We start from the raw sequence: 12,894 nt of genomic DNA, 5'->3' as shown, positions 1-12,894 counted from the left end.
GACTTTCATATGAAGAAAGACTGGATAGACTCGGCTTGTACTCGCTAGAATTTAGAAGATTGAGGGGGGATCTTATAGAAACTTACAAAATTCTTAAGGGGTTGGACAGGCTAGATGCAGGAAGATTATTCCCGATGTTGGGGAAGTCCAGAACAAGGGGTCACACAGTTTAAGGATAAGAGGGAAATCTTTTAGGACCAAGATGAGGAAAACATTTTTCACACAGAGAGTGGTGAATCTGTGGAATTCTCTGCCACAGAATGAAGTTGAGGCCACAGTTCATTGGCTATATTTAAGAGGGAGTTAGATGTGGCCCTTGTGGCTAAAGGGATCAGGGGGTATGGAGAGAAGGCAGGTACGGGATACTGAGTTGGATGATCAGCCATGATCATATTGAATGGCGGTGCAGGCTCGAAGGGCCGAATGGCCTCTACTGCTGCACCTATTTTCTGCGTTTCTATGTTTCTATCCTGAGGCCCTGACATGAGGTTGTGGCCAAAGTATTTGATGGCCAGCACGAGGCCAGCGGTCAGCCTTTATCTGAGTTTTTCACATGGTCAGGAGCATGGAGAATCCCGTGATACTCTGTCAATGAAGCATCATCTGTGCAGAGCCCGTCTTGCAAATGCTGAGGAGCTGCTCATGACATCGATATTGTTTGAGGAGTCTGGGAGTCTAGACAGAGAGAATGCTGCAATGTCTGAAGAATGTCTGAAGAAGGGTCCCGTCACCGATTCCTTTTTTCCACAGATGTTGCCTGACCCTTGATTAGTACATGGACCTCTAGATTAGTACGGGTGTCAGAGGTTATGGGGTGAATGACCCCCTGAGTGTGGAAGTGGCTGAGAGAATCTCGGAGGGAGGGGGTCTGTGGGGGACAATAAAATGGGATTGGTATAAATATGTGGGAAGGAACAGCAGATGCTGGTTTAAACTGAAGAGAGACACAAAAAGCTGGAGTAACTCAGCGGGACAGGCAGCGTCTCTGGAGAGAAGGAATGGGCGATGTTTCGGGGCGAGACCCTTCTTCAGACTGGTTAGGGATAAGGGCAACAAGGGATAAACGGTGATGTAGAGAGATCAAGAACAATGAATGAAAGATGTGCAGAAATGTAACAATGATAAGGGAAGCAGGCCGTTGTTAGCTGTTTGTTGGCACGGACTAGATGGGCTGAAGGGCCATCACTGTGACTGACTCTACAATGGGCTTGAGCGGAGGGTGTGCAGCCCAGTTGCCAGACCCCAACCCTGAGGTGAGCTGCTTTCCCATCTCCCGTTACCATGGTGACATAGACTCAGGGAGGTACCCTGGGCAATATCTATTCTCAATCTACACCACTCAATGAATGACCTGCTCCACTTCACCTTGTTGTTTGTGGCAGCTCCTTCTTTGTACAACTGGAGATTGTACACACCTGTCCGTCTGCCTCACCTGGGGATTTACCTGGCTGCATCGCCGCGCTCTCCCCCACACCTGCCCCCACCCACACACACACCCCACTGTCCCCACCCCCACACCTGCCCCCCCCCCCACCTGTCCCCCCCCACACACCCCACACCTGTCCCCACCCCACCCCTGTCCCCCCCCCCAACACCTGCCCCCCCCCACACACACCTGTGCCCCCCCCACCACCCCCCCCCCACCTGCCCCCCCCACACACACCTGTGCCCCCCCCCCACCCCCCCCCCCCCACACCTGCCCCCCCCCCCTCACACACACTGCCCCCCCCACACACCACCCCCCCCCCCCCTCCCCCCACACACACCTGCCCCCCCCCACACACACACCTGTGCCCCCCCCCCCACACACACCTGCCCCCCCCCCACACACACCACCTGTGCCCCCCTGCCCCCCCACACACCTGCCCCCCCCACACACACACCTGTCCCCCCCCCCCCCCCCCCCCCCCCCCCCCCCCCACACACCCACACCTGCCCCCAACCCACCCACACACCTGCCCCCCCCACACACCTGGCCCCCCCCCCACACACACACCTGCCCCCCCCCACACACACCCACCCCCCCCCCCACACACACACCTGCCCCCCCCCCCACCCCCCTGCCCCCCACCCACACCCCCCCCCCCCTCCCCCACCACACACCCACCCCCCCCCCCCCCACACACCTGCCCCCCCCCACCCACCTGCCCCCCCACACCACCTGTGCCCCCCCCCCCACACCACCTGCCCCCACCACACACACCTGCCCACCCCCACACCACACACCTGCCCCCCCCCCCACACCTGCCCCCCCCCCCCCCCACACCCCACACCCCCCCCCCCACACACCCTGCCCCCCCCCCTGCCCCCCCCCACACACCTGCCCCCCCACCACACACACCCCTGCCCCCCCCCCCACACACACACTGCACCCCCCCCCCCACCCCCACCCCCCACCCCCCCCCCCCCACACACACACCTGCCCCCCCCCCCCACACCTGCCCCCCACACACACACCTGCCCCCCCCCCACACACACCTGCCCCCCCCCCACACACACACCCCTGCCCCCCCACCACACCACTGTGCCCCCCCACACACACCTGCCCCCCCCCCCCCACACCACACCCTGCCCCCCCCCCCACACACACACTGTCCCCCCCCCCCCCCCCCCCCCACACACACCTGTCCCCCCACCCCCCCCCCCCACACACCCACACCCCCCCCCCACACACCCTCACCCCCCCCACCCACCCACTCCCCCCACACACACACACCCCCCCCCACACCCCCCCCCCCCCCCCCCCCCCCCCCCCCACCCACACCACCCCCCCCCACACACACCTGTCCCCCCCCCACACACCCCCCCCCCCACACACCTGGCCCCCCCCCACCCACACCCCCCCCCCACACACCTGTTCCCCCCCCCCACACACACACTGTCCCCCCCCCACACACACACCTGCCCCCCCCCACACACACCTGCTGCCCCCCCCCCACACACACTGCTGCCCCCCCCCCCACCCCCCCACCCCCCCCCACACACAACCCCCCCCCCCACCACACACCCCCCCCCTGCACACCTGTCCCGCCCCCCCCACACACCTGTCCCCCCCCCACACACCTGCCCCCCCCCCACACACACCTGCCCCCCCCCCACACACCCCCCCCCACCTGTCCCCCCCACACACACCCGTCACACACACCTGTCCCCCCCCCACACCACACACCCTGCCCCCCCCCCACACACACACCTGTCCCCCCCCACACACAAACCTGTCCCCCCCCCCCCACACACACACCCCTGTGGCCCCACCCACACACCACACACACACACCTGTGCCCCCCCCCCACACACCTGTGCCCCCCACACACACCTGCCCCCCCACACACACACACACACACCTGTGCCCCCCCCACACCTGCACACACCTGTGCCCCCCCCACACACACTGCCCCCCCCCACACCACACACACCTGCCCCCACACACACACCTGTCCCCCCCCCACACACACACCCTGCCCCCCCCACACACACACCTGCCCCCCCCACACACCCCTGCCCCACACACACACACCTGTCCCCCCCCCCACACACACCTGTGCCCCCCACACACACCTGCCCCCCCCCCACACACCCACCTGTCCCCCCCCCACACACACACCTGCCCACCCCCCCCACACACACCTGCCCCCCCCCCACACACACCTGTCCCCCCCCCCACACACACCTGTCCCCCCCCCCACACACACACCCTGTCCCCCCCCCACACACCACACCTGCCCCCCCCCACACACACCCACCCCCACCCCCCCCCCCCACACACACCTGTCCCCACCCCCCCACACACACCTGCCCCTCACACCTGGAGCGTTGTTTTGCTGCGTTTCTACTGTACGACGGGTCTCGCTCAGTGACTGAGCCGACAATCCCAGGCCCAGGATTCCGCCCGGCTCAGTGTGAAACTGCTCACCGCACGGGGCTGGGAATCTGGGAATCTCAAGATGCAGCGTAATTGCACAGATAAGGTGGCACAGGAGGCCTGCGAAAGGTGATATAATTCACACCCTGAGCTGCAGAAGCAATAATAAGCGAGGCAGCCTGTAATTTGTCTGAGAGACACTTATTTTCTCCAAGAATAATGGCTCTGAAGGAGCTTGTTTTCCTGTGTAAACAGCGTGCCCAAGATTCATGGAAATTTGTTTCTAATTAGCAAATCAATAGCGATGACTGACTGCAGCCGTGATGACGGTCATTATGATTTGGAGGTTCCATTGTACACACACTGCCGCTCTGCTGTATGTAGTGTGTGTAGATTCATTCCACCCGCCCCATGCAGCAGCAGCAGCAGCAGCAGCAGCAGCAGCAGCAGCCCTGCCTGGAAATATCAGCTCATCCTCCAACCTGTGGTCCATGGAGCCTTCTATAACACAGCCTGCCAGGAACTGCAGCTCATCTAACCTGCAGGGGGAGGGGGAAGGGGGACAGGGGGGCAGCTTCAGTGAGACCACCACCCAAGGCCTCAGCCGAAGAAAGACCCCTGCCTCTCCACACCACATAAAAGCCCCTGTTCCAGTGTCCGAGTGTCTCCTCACCCCACAGCGCTCCAAGATCTCCCCTCTACCCACACAGCTTCCTCTTCTAGTTAGTCCTGGACAGTGGCGGACTGGGTCTAAAAATATTGGTTGCCAGGCAACAAAGGGGGCCCACTTGCCATCGGGCAAGCTGACACCCTGGCCAGTCCGCCACTGTTCATGGAGTACTCTACAGTCTGGAGAAGGGTCTCGATGGGGGGGTGGGGGGGGGGGGGGATGGGAGGGGGGTTGGGGTGGGTGATGGGGGGTGGGGATGTGGTGTGGTTGGTTGGGGGGGGGGTTGGATGGGGGTGGGGGGGGTGGGGTGGTGGTCTATGTGGGGGGATGGTGGTCTATGTGTCTACATCAGTATCCACTACAGCTACAGGGAGCTGGTTGGAGCTCACGTTGTCCATCCTGCCCTAGTGACATTTTACATGTGGCTAACTCCCAGGTTCAGCAACATCTGTCCAGATGTCAGAGTCAACATGTGGCTGTCAGTAACGGCACCGTCGTGTCATCTCACCCACCGACTGTAACAAGGCAGGGTCCACAACCAATGCCTGGCACTTCTCATCGCTATCCTTACTAATTACCAGAAAGAAAAGCTGATCAAGGGATAGTTAGCATGGAAGTCTTGAAGGGAAACAGTTGCTTGAACAACCTTATTGATTTTATTAAAAGGTAACAGAGAGAGAAGACATTGATTATGTAGTAGATATATTTTATCTGATCTTAAAATGCCCTTTGATATGGTGTCCTATTATAGAGCAGGAGGTAAGGCAGCTAACACTGTCAGTGCTGGTATACTCAGGACAGGAGCAAGATTCAAGATTCAAGGGAGTTTGTTGTCATGTGTCCCAGATTGGACAATGACATTCTTGCATTTGCTTCAGCACAACAGAACATTGTAGGCGTGAATACAGAACAGATCAGTGTGTCCACTGGTCCCTGCCATATAAATAATCAGATAAAGTGCACTGGGCTATTAATGTTCAGAGTTTTCTTTGAGTTGAGTTTAATAGCCTGATGGCTGTGGGGAAGTAGCTATTCCTGAACCTGGTTGTTGCAGTCTTCAGGCTCCTGTACCTTCTACCTGAAGGTAGCGGCGAGATGTGTGTGTGGCCAGGATGGTGTGGGTCTTTGATGATGTTGCCAGCCTTTTTGAGGCAGCGACTGCGATAAATCCCCTCGATGGCAGGGAGGTCAGAGCCGATGATGGACTGGGCAGTGATTACTACTTTTTGCAGCAGAGGGAGTGTGTCTGGTCACCATTCACTGGGCACCTGGTCCCATTCAACCATGGCTAATCTATCTCTCCCTTCTAACCCCATTCTCCTGCCTTCTCCCCATAACCAGTGACCCCTGACATCTTCTTGTTATGGAGTCCACGCACGAGATCAGAAGTTGTTTGGCCAGAGCTGACCACGTGTCTGGACATCGGCACGCAATGGTGTCTGTCTTGTCGCCTCTTGTACGTGGCGGTGGAAACAGGGCCGCGATCAACGTGAACGCTCTTCCCTTGACCCCACCACTGACATGGGCAGGTTCGATGGCCAGAATCTTTATCTCTTGGTTGAGGCAACCACAACAAGATGCATGGGAAAGGGAATCTGAGGAGAACGTTTCGGTTTAGATGTAGAGAGTGATTATTATCTGCAACTTGGTCCCAGGAGTTTGAATTAAACACAATTACTATGTTTCAGGAACAGTTATAAGGACATTTCAATACGCAAGGCCTGGAACAATATGGACCAATGTGAGTGCAAATGGATTTGGTGTAGATGGGTAAAAGGGTTGGCATGGATGTGATGGGCAGAAGGGCCTGTTTCTGTGCTGTACCACTGTGTGTGTGCGTGTGTGTGTGTGTGTGTGTGTGTGTGTGCGTGCGTGCGTGCGTGCGTGTGTGTGTGTGTGTGTGCGTGTGTGTGTGCACTTGTGTGTGTGTGTGTGTGTGCGTGCGTTGCGTGTGTGTGTGTGTGTGCGTGTGCGTGTGCACGTGTGTGTGTGTGTGCGTGCGTGCGTGTGCGTGCGTGTGCGCGTGTGTGTGTGTGTGCGTGTGCGTGTGTGCGTGTGTGCGTGCGCGTGCGTGTGTGTGTGTGTGTGTGTGCACGTGTGCGTGTGTGTGTGTGTGTGGCATTTAGTGGCCCTTTGTTTGACCCATCATCTCCTCCTCTCCCAATTGTCTAAAATTAACATAACATTAAGTTTATCAATTAGCATGTCAGTTCATCATCTTTAATTCATTATTGTAATTAATTAAGCCCATTTTTTTTTCTACATATCCCAATGTGGTTTCTGGGGTATTTAAAACAGTCTGTCAAATGAATTGAAATTGGATCTTCTCTGCCACTGCCTGAGGTTTGAGAGGAGTTCATGGTGTCACGGTATCTGGGCACTTTCCGCCTCTTCTGTTGGGTCATGCATGGCTCTGATGTAACTAGAATCACGTGACGTTGTTTAATATCCCTTCAACACCAACAAGAAAAAGATCAACTGCAGAATACCCTGAGTAATCTGAAATATAAGCAGAAAGTACTGGGAATCTCTGATGAAAGGTTATCGACCTGAAATTAAATCCCACTCCGTTGACCTCTGACTGGCATGTCAAACGTTCTCTGTTTATATATCCCAAGATTTATCGGTTCCAGTTTGCATCCCAAGAGGTTAGAGGTGGGTGAGTTATGCCTGACTTTGTACAGAGATATTTGCCACACCAATCCTGAACCAATAAGACCACAGTATTGCGTACAGTTTTGGTCTCCTAATCTGAGGAAAGACATTCTTGCCATAGAGGGAGTACAGAGAATGTTCACCAGACTGATTCCTGGGATGTCAGGACTTTCATATGAAGAAAGGCTGGATAGACTTGGCTTGTACTCGCTAGAATTTAGAAGATTGAGGGGGGATCTTATAGAAACTTATAAAATTCTTAAGGGGTTGGACAGGCTAGATGCAGGAAGATTATTCCCGATGTTGGGGAAGTCCAGGACAAGGGGTCACAGTTTAAGGATAAGGGGGAAATCTTTTAGGACCGAGATGAGAAAAACATTTTTTTTCCCACACAGAGAGTGATGAATCTGTGGAATTCTCTGCCACAGAAGGTAGTTGAGGCCACACAGTTCATTGGCTATATTTAAGAGGGAGTTAGATGTGGCCCTTGTGGCTAAAGGGATCAGGGGGTATGGAGAGAAGGCAGGTACGGGATACTGAGTTGGATGATCAGCCATGATCATATTGAATGGCGAATGGTGCAGGCTCCAAGGGCCGAATGGCCTCTACTCCTGCACCTATTGTCTATGTTTCTATGTTTCTACAAGACATTGCATCTACTACGCCATTCAATCATGGCCGAACTATCTCCTTCCCAATTCCATTCTCCTGCCTTCTCCCCGTAACCTCTGATGCCCTTAGTAATCAATAACGTACCAATATCCGCTTTGAACATACCCAATGACTTGGCCTCCAAAGCCATCTGTGGCCATGAATTCCACAGATTCACCAGCCTCTGTTGTGCTGTGACCACAACTGTGGCCAATGGTCTCACCACCTCTAGATATCTTTATATCCCAGTCAGAGAGTTAAAAAAACACATTGTACCAATCCTCTGGATTCTAGTTTAGTTTGATCTATTGTCCTGTGTGCGGAGGTGCAGAGAAAAGATCTGGTCAAAGAAATGAATATACATCATCACAAAAGTATAAAGGGTTACCCCCTGATCCCTTTAGCCACAAGGGCCACATCTAACTCCCTCGTAAATATAGCCAATGAACTGTGGCCTCAACTACCATCTGTGGCAGAGAATTCCACAGATTCACCACTCTCTGTGTGAAAAATGTTTTCCTCATCTCGGTCCTAAAAGATTTCCCCCTTATCCTTAAACTGTGTGACCCCTTGTCCTGGACTTCCCCAACATCGGGAACAATCTTCCTGCAACTAGCCTGTCCAACCCCTTTAGACATCGAGTGCAAAATGAAGTCTGATTAAAGATAGTCCACAGATCTCCAATGAGGTAGATGAGAGGTCAGGACAGCACTCGAGCTGATGGGAGAAACGTTCAGTTGTCTGATATCAGCCGGGAAGAAACTGTCCCTGAATCTGGAGCTTTGCATCCTCAAACATTTGTATCTCTTGTCTGATGGGAGAGGGGAGAAGAGGGGGGTGGACCAGAAAGAGACTGGTCCTTGCCGAGGCAGCGTGGTATAGATTGAGTCAATGTGTGACGGTGTGTGGCCACATCCACAACTCTGCATCTTCTTGTGGTCTTGGATGGAGCAGTTCCCAAATCAACCATGCATTTCACTAAAATGCTTTGTGTGACCTATCTGTGGAAGTTGGTGAGGGTTGTTGGGGGCATACCAAACCTACTAAGCCTTCTCAGGAAGTAGAGGTGTTGGTGCTTTCTTACCTATTGCTTTGAAGTGTAAAGGGCCGGTCCCACCAGCATGCGACTCCATGCGGCAAGCGCGACCTAACGTGGTCGCTTGAGACGTACGGCCTCGCGGGGCCGGTCCCACTTCGATCGCCGGAGCCGTATGTAGTTGTGCGGAGCTGGTCCCGACATCGCGCGGGCTCCGAAAAACTGACCGTGTTTAAAAATTCCGCACAGCAACGGCCTGCCGGCCCACAGCCGCCTCGACTGCTCAATAATTGCACCTTAAAACCGCTCTGCTTTCTGCACCTGTACATCTCTGACTATCTCACCTGTGACAGAGGCTGAGGAGTGAAGTATGTCAAATCCTGAGAGGTCAGCTGCTGAAATAAATTCATCTAGAGGGGCATCGCTTCAAGGCAACAGTTTGGAGGAGATGTGGGTGAGGACTGTTTGTACACAGAGCGTGGTGGGTGCATGGAACATGCTGCCGTGGTGGTCTTGGAGACACGTACAACAGCAATGTTTTGGGGCATTTAGAGACCACATGTGATTACAAGGATACAGACTATATGCAGGCAGTTGGATTACTGTAATTTGACATTGTGGTTAGCACAGAGATAGTGGGCTGAAGGGCCTGGTACTGTGATGTGTTGGTCTGCATTCTACATTCTTTGTTTTCAAATCTCACCTTAAAACTTTGGCCACTAGCTTTGGACAGCATTCCCGTGGGAAACTGCGAGTGGCTACCTACCCTATCCTGACCTCTCATCGTTTTGTGTCTCTGTATCATGAGCGCTCTTGCTGAAGGCAGGAGCGGGATCTTCATGGTTGGAGAAGCTGCAAGTGGAACTCAACATTGTGCAATCAGCAGTAAGCACGAGTTAGTTGACCTGCTGAAGGAGGCAAGGTAATTCATGAAGCAGCTGGCTGGGCTGGCAACATGCCCCTGCAGCATAGTGCTTGGGCACCAGCTACCGACCAACCCACTGCCTTCCTTTGTGTAAAACCTAAACACTGCAGGAGCAGAACAGCCAGAGTAACGCTAGGAAAATGCTGGTAGTTCTCAGCAGGTCAGGCAGCATCTGTGAAGAGAGGAACGGGAGATCAAGTCCCAACGTTAACACTTTCATCTGGTTTGGAAGGGAGAAGGCCAATGAGTTGAAGATGCTGATAGAATGGAGCAGCTGGGCTTGTACACCCTGGAGATTAGAAGGATGAGCGGGGATCTCATTGAAACATATAAGATTGTTAAGGGTTTGGACACGCTAGAGGCAGGAAACATGTTTCCGATGTTGGGGGTGCCCAGAACCAGGGGCCCCAGTTTAAGAATAAGGAGTAAGCCATTTAGAACAGAGACGATGAAACACTTTTTCTCACAGAGAGTGGTGAGTCTGTGGAATTCTCTGCCTCAGAGGGCGGTGGAGGCCGGTTCTCTGGATGCTTTCAAGAGAGAGCTAGACAGGGCTCTTAAAGATAGCGGAGTCAGGGGATATGGGGAGAAGGCAGGAACGGGGTACTGATTGGGGATGATCAGCCATGATCACATTGAATGGCGGTGCTGGCTCGAAGGGCCGAATGGCCTCTACTCCTGCACCTATTGTCTATTGAACAATAACCAGGACCTTGGTGATCTAGACCAGTGTTTCTTAAACTGGTGAATGAAATTATTTGGGGGTAAATGAGTTAATTTTTTTTTTTGCTGATGTGACAAAATAAATTATATGTAAAATTATACACGGGGGAATAACGAAAATTACCAAAAAACAAGAAAATTTACTCGAGGGTGGATGAAATTTTGTGAAGGGTGAATGAGACTGACAGAGTAATAAGCTGCTGGTCTAGAGTATTGGGGCTCGTCCCATTTGCTGCTCTCTTCCCCATATCCCTCCAACGCTCCTGTCCATAAAACCTGCCATCATGTCTGCCTGCAATTGCCAACACACTCTCTCCCAGTGAAGAGATTTCTTGACTCCTCATCTCCTCAATCATGACCTGGACTCTGATGTAAAGGTGAGGCCCTCTCTCCTCTTCTCCATCGAGGGTCATCGTGCCTTTGGTCATCTGGGACTGCTGCAGGGATACGGAGGGAATGTACAGACAATGTTTCAGCCTGAAGAATGGACCTCTCCATCCACAGATGCTGCCTGACCCTCTGATGACCAGATTCCAGCACCTGCAGTTTCTCGTGCCCCCCCCTCTTCAAGGTGACAGTATATTGATAGAGTTACCCTCTCCCCATCTCACAACTTTCTTATCAATGAACAACGCTTGAAAGAGTAAAATGTGCCCGACCTTCACTCAGCTCAACTGTGTTGGTTCATGTCCATCACTTGCTTCCACTCGGGTGAAGGGGGGGGGTTGTAAAGAATGAATGGACTCCTGTGGGGGGATTGGGGGGGGGTGGATTGGGGGTGTAGGGGGGAGTGGGGGGGGGGATGGGTGTATTGGGGGAGGGGTGTATTGGGGGAGGAGGGGTGTATTGGGGGGAGGGGTGTATTGGGGGAGGGGTGTATTGGGGGGAGGGGTGTATTGGGGGGAGGGGTGTATGGGGGGAGGGGTGTATTGGGGGGAGGGGGTGTATTGGGGGGGGTGTATTGGGGGGAGGGGTGTATTGGGGGAGGGGTGTATGGGGGGAGGGGGTGTATTGGGGGAAGGGGTGTATGTGGGGGGGAGGGGTGTATTGGGGGAGGGGGTGTATTGGGGGGAGGGGTGTATTGGGGGGGAGGGGGTGTATTGGGGGAGGGGTGTATGGGGGGAGGGGTGTATTGGGGGATGGGGGAGGGGTGTAGGGGTGTTGGGGGGAGGGGTGTATGGGGGAGGGGTGTATGGGGGGGAGGGGTGTATGTGGGGGAGGGGTGTATTGGGGGAAGGGGTGTATTGGGGAGGAGGGGTGTATGGGGGGGGGGGTGTGTGTGGGGGGAGGGGTGTGTGTATTGGGGGGAGGGGTGTGTGGGGGGAGGGGTGTGTGGGGGGGAGGGGTGTATTGGGGGAGGGGTGTATTGGGAGGAGGGGTGCATTGGGGGAGGGGTGTATTGGGGGGGAGGGGTGGGTGTATTGGGGGGGGGGGTGTATTGGGGGGGTGTAGGGGGTGAGGGGTGTATTGGGGGTGAGGGGTGTATTGGGGGTGGGGTGTATTGGGGGGGAGGGGTGTATTGGGGGGGGTAGGGGTGAGGGGTATATTAGGGGGGGTGTATGGGGGAGGGGTGTATGGGGGAGGGGTGTAGGGGGAGTGTATGGGGGGAGGGGTGTTGTATTGGGGCGAGAGGGTATTGGGGGGAGGGGTGTATTTTGGGGGGGTAAAGGGTGTATTGGGGGAGGGGTGTATTGGGGGGTAAAGGGGGTGGGGGAGGGGTGTATGGGGGGGTGTAGGGGTGTGTATTGGGGGGAGGGGTGTATATGGGGGGAGGGGTGTATTGGGGGGGGGTGTATGGGGGGGTAAAGTAGGGGGGGGAGGGGTGTATGGGGGGGGGGGGTATTGGGTGGTGGGGGAGGGGGGGGGGGGTATTGGGGGGTATGGGGGAGGGTGGTGTGTAAGGGGTAAAAAATGGGGGGTGGGGGGGGGTGTATTTGGTGGGGGAGGGTGGGATTGGGAAAGGGAGGAATGGTTTGAGCTTGAGCTTGAGTATACCGGGCGGGTTGGCGGTGCCGGGCACTGTTTGGGGAGGGGGGCAGCGCTGGGGGGGGGGGTGAGGGGGTGGGAGAGGGGGTGAACTAGCGGGACTGTCAGCGCCCCATGCGGGCTGTGCCGGGCTGAGCCAAGGTTACCGTGTGTATCCTCGGGGGGAAGGAGGGAGAGGGGGGAGACGGGGAGCAGTGTCTCTCTGTGTCTCTGTGTCTCTGTGTCTCTGGCCACCGGCTAGCGGGGTCCGGCATCCAGCGGGTGGAGTGTGGATTGTGTGGGACTGCGGATTGCGGGCGGGTTGGGTTGGTGCAACAGCGGGCGGGTTTGCTGGTCCTCGCCTCTCACCGAGCCGTCACGTTAGCCTGAGCTGAGCTGAGCTGAGC

General features: G+C 55.7%; 1 protein-coding gene across 4 annotated transcripts in view; it reads left to right on the top strand.

Moving 5' to 3' along the window:
- Nucleotides 1-12,894, top strand: part of LOC129713648 (leucine-rich repeat and immunoglobulin-like domain-containing nogo receptor-interacting protein 1) — a 124,038-nt gene that overhangs the window by 36,649 nt on the left and 74,495 nt on the right. For 3 of the 4 annotated variants that reach the window (XM_055662858.1, XM_055662856.1, XM_055662855.1), the window contains exon 1: nucleotides 12,743-12,894. This exon is cut by the window's right edge and continues 89 nt beyond it. The exons of the other annotated variant lie outside the window; for it this stretch is intronic. The gene's annotated coding sequence lies outside the window, so the exon portion shown is untranslated. Of the gene's footprint in view, nucleotides 1-12,742 lie in introns of those variants that run through there. 4 annotated transcript variants of the gene reach the window in all.

The sequence above is a fragment of the Leucoraja erinacea genome, chromosome 36, assembly GCF_028641065.1.
Source record: "Leucoraja erinacea ecotype New England chromosome 36, Leri_hhj_1, whole genome shotgun sequence".
NCBI lineage: Eukaryota > Metazoa > Chordata > Chondrichthyes > Rajiformes > Rajidae > Leucoraja > Leucoraja erinaceus.
This window is presented reverse-complemented; position numbering and strand designations above follow the sequence as displayed.